We start from the raw sequence: 4,264 nt of genomic DNA, 5'->3' as shown, positions 1-4,264 counted from the left end.
CTGTGACTGATCTGCCTCACCTGGGAAGAGCGCAATGATGGTGCCAACTTGGGCCAGTGAAGCAACGTCCTCCACAACTAGACTGAAGCACAAAACGACAGCAACTTGTCTGTTCCCCTTCCCCCAATTCCCCAGCGCTGTTCCCATCCCCTAATTCCCCAATAAAAATCTTTTAAAGATAATAATAAATAAATAATAAAAAGATCATTGAGCTACGACGTTGGACAATTAAGCTCGTGAACTCATCCTAGGAAAAGTGCTACATTCCTTATTGCTGAATATCACTACAGTCATCTTCAAAGTACTCCCCTTGAGAAGCTATACACTGACGCCCACCCTTCAAAGCAATTTTGGAACTCTTTTTCTGGAATGGCCATCAGAGCTGTTGTATTACCCTCGATATCCTGAATGTCATCAAAATGTCTTCCTTTCAGTATTTCCTTTATCCTCAGATAAAGAAAAAAGTCACCAGCGGCCAGATCAGGTGAGTAGGGAGGGTGTTCCAACACAGTTATTTGTTTACTGGCTAAAAACTCCCTCACAGACTGTGCCGTGTGAGCTTGTGCATTGTTTTGATGCAAGTGCCATGAATTGTTGGCGAAAAGTTCAGGTCGTCTAACTTTTTCAAACAGCCTTTTCAGCGCTTCCAAAGAGTAAACTTGGTTAACTGTTTGTCCAGTTAGTACAAATTCATAAGTGAATAATCTCTCTGATATCAAAAAAGGTTAACAACATTGTTGCAACAAGTTCGCCGAACTTAATTGTCAGACTTCATATACACAAGCTTAGTGCATTTTATTTCTGTAGACCCTATTTCTGTAACTTTACTGTATATTTAACCTCAATCTTTAAAAAGTAAAAAAAAAAAAAGGAAAATATATTGAGGTGAAAGGTTCATAACTCCAGAACCACTACTTTGTCCCTGTAAGCCTCCTCCTATGTGCCAATATTCCCCACGAGCCTGCCATTAAACTGGAAGTATTGGGTTGTGTTGGCTCAGTTCTTCTAGAAATATCAATCCTTCCAATTGCACCTCCAGTCCAGTTTGCACCTGGACCCTGACCTGGAGTCCTGGAGTGCCCAGCACTCCATGCCAGTTGTTCCCAGTCCCTCCTTCACTCTACTGGCCTGTGCTCCAGAAGTCCCTTCATCCTATGTCTGCACAAAACTGCATATAAGTTCTGCGTGGAGGAAAGCCAGATAAGGGGCCCAGAGACCTACCCCACTCTGGCTGGGGGTGCATCCCCTGTGCAGCAGAGACCAGATGGCAGGTTTTTGCAAGGTGGTAGCGCCCCCTTGTGCTGGGTGTTGGCACTGCAAAACAAGCCCAGAGAACTGAGAACCCCCGAAACCCAGGGCCACAGATACCACCAGCCTGCCCCTTCTGCCTTTCCACTTTCCATGTTTCCAACCAGGACACCGGTACTCAAAGGGGTAGGGCTCTGGGCGCGACGGGATGACAAGCCTTAGTCTTCCAGATGCAGAGAGGGAAAAGTCAGAGTTTCCGTCTGCTGTCCCTGTGCGGGGGTTGGTGGGTAACCCTCAAATAACTCCGAGAAGGAAGAGGGAGTGGAGGGGGTAAGGACAGAGGGTCTGCGGGAGGAAACAGAGACACTTCCGAGCCCTCTCTTCAGAGCTCCTCCGAGTTGTCACACTGCCCCCCTGTGGATGCCTCAGACACTGATCACTCCATGGTGCTTATCCCCTGGGCTCCAGGGTCGGGTCCAGTTAAGTCTGCGCTCCTGGACCTCAGAATGCTATGACAGAACTCCCTCTAGCCAAGGCAAGTGGGCCTTTGACTCCTTTATCTAAGGGTAGAACATTTCTGCGCCACTTCTCTGAGGCCTTTGGAGAGCATGCCTAGGCCTCTTGGTGAGGGGTGGGGGGCTCTAACCTGCACCCATCCTCCTAACCTAGTCCTCACCCTGGGGCCAGAAGAACTATTTTCCTAGCCTTACACTTACAAGGTTCTTAAGTTTTACCGTTTTAAAAAAAAATGCCTGTAGGTATTTTGTGAGTATCACTATATTATTGCTTTGTTCGTATTAAAAGTTTCATTTGTTAAATATAAACATTTAAAATATACACCAATCTTAGTATTTAACTTTGTACCGGAGATCCAAACAATGGACATGATTGAAGTTGCTCTCAAACATCCCTGGGGTGTCCCCAACCCCAGATCTCATTCTCTTCCAAAGCACAAGGAAACTAGTTCCCATAACCATATGGCAGGGTCTTCAACTTCCCCTCTCCTTTGAAACATAGAGGTTTCCCCATCTTGAAAAGCTCTCTCCTGCATACTGCTGCAGTCTCGAATGATTCCCCCAATTCCCCACTTTTCTCTCAAGCCAAGGTTTTTCAAAAGCTGTCTGCATTCCTTCGCCATTTATTTCTTTTTAGCCCAACTTCTACATCTGTATCCCCAACCCAGGATATTCAGTAATTTACTGAAACTGCTCCTTAAAAGGCTTTCTTGACTCCTTTCTTCCTACCGCACGCCTTTTCTTCCTTTCACTTTATTTGGCCTCATGTTACAATCTAACACAATTTGCTTCCAGAATTTTCCTTTGCCCTTCTCTTCTGGGAGGTTATGCTATCCTGAAATCCAGCAGGCACGCAGCTGTCAAGGAGCCCTGATGGCCCAGAACAGGTGTCCCACTGCATCCACCACCTGCATCCTCAGTTCTGTACCTGGAGCAAGGAGTAGGCTGACTTTATTTGCTCCATTAATTCCAGTTTCTGCCCTCCAAACTATACAGAATAAACAAATTCTTGTTTCACACGACAGCTCTTCAAATATTTGGATCTAGTTTTCATGTATTCAATCATTTATTAAAGGTAAGCTTCTGTTTAGGTGAAAAAAGTTTTTCTGATTCCATAAAGAGCTTCTCATGACATGGCTTAGAGACCCCTCACCCATCACCCTCCTCTGGATTAATTCACTGTATCAATCTTTTAAAACATAGCTTCCAGTATACAAAAGGCAGTATCACACAGTGTTAGGAACAAGGGCTCTGGAATGATACAAACTGGGTTTGAATCCAGTCTTTATGATTACTAGTAGAGTGACCTTCAGCAAGTTATATATCCTCCCTGAGCTTCAATTTCCTCATCTTTAAAATGGGACAATATGAGTTCTGACAATTAAATTTGCAAACTCATCCTAGAAAAAGTGCTGCATACCTCATTGCTATGGTCACCTTAGAAGTACTCTCCTTGGGAAGCTATGCACCAACGCCAGCGTCTAGTCCACCCTTCAAAGCAATTTTGCAACTCTTTTTCTGGAATGGCCATCAGAACTGTCATCATATTACCCTTGATGTCCTGAATGTCATCAAAATGTCTTCCTTTCAATATTTCCTTTATCTTCGGGGAAAGAAAGAAGTCATTGGGGGCCAGATCAGGTGAGTAGGGAGGGTGTTCCAATACAGTTATTTGTATACTGGCTAAAAACTCCCTCCAGACAATGCCATGTGAGCTGCTGCATTGTCGTGATGCAAGAGCCATGAAATGTGGGCAAAAAGTTCAGGTCATCTAACTTTTTCATGCAGCCTTTTCAGCACTTCCAAATAGTAAACGTGGTTAACTGTTTGTCCAGTTGGTACAAATTCATAATGAATAATCCATCTGATATCAAAAAAAGGTTAGCAATATTATTTTGACTCTTGATTTGGACTGATGGAACTTTTTTGGTAGTGGAGAATTGGCTGACTTCCATTGTGCACTTTGACACTTTGTTTCAGGGTTATATTGGTACAGACATGTTTCATCACCAGTGATAACACGGCCCAAAACATCATCTTGCCTCTCCCAAAGGCCTTGGCAAACTTTGACTCTCCTTTGCTTTTGTTCATCGGTGAGCTCCTTTGGGACCATTTTTGCACACACCATCTCATGCCAAGGTTTTCAGTTAAGATTTTCCTGTTTCTCTATCAATGTTTACTTGGTCTGTGATGCTTCTTACAGTCAGCGGACAATTTTGACGCACAATTCAATGAATTTTTGCAATGTTTTCTTAAGTTCTGCTTGTTATTGGCTGCCCTGACTTTTTATTGTGAAATACACATTTTTAAAAATTAGTTTCAGCTGTGCAACACAGTGCAATAGTTATACTTTTTACCCCTCAAAGTGACAACCCCCCCTCCTCCAATCTGCTGTCCCACTTCCCCCCACCAATATCTATTACAATTCCCTTGACTCCACTCCCACACTATACTCTACGTCCCATGACTCTCTCTCTCTCTCTCTCTCTCTCTCTCTCTCT

This window comes from Hipposideros armiger, unplaced genomic scaffold (genome assembly GCF_001890085.2).
Source record: "Hipposideros armiger isolate ML-2016 unplaced genomic scaffold, ASM189008v1 scaffold_385, whole genome shotgun sequence".
Taxonomy (NCBI): domain Eukaryota; kingdom Metazoa; phylum Chordata; class Mammalia; order Chiroptera; family Hipposideridae; genus Hipposideros; species Hipposideros armiger.
Note: the sequence above shows the minus strand (reverse complement) of the source record.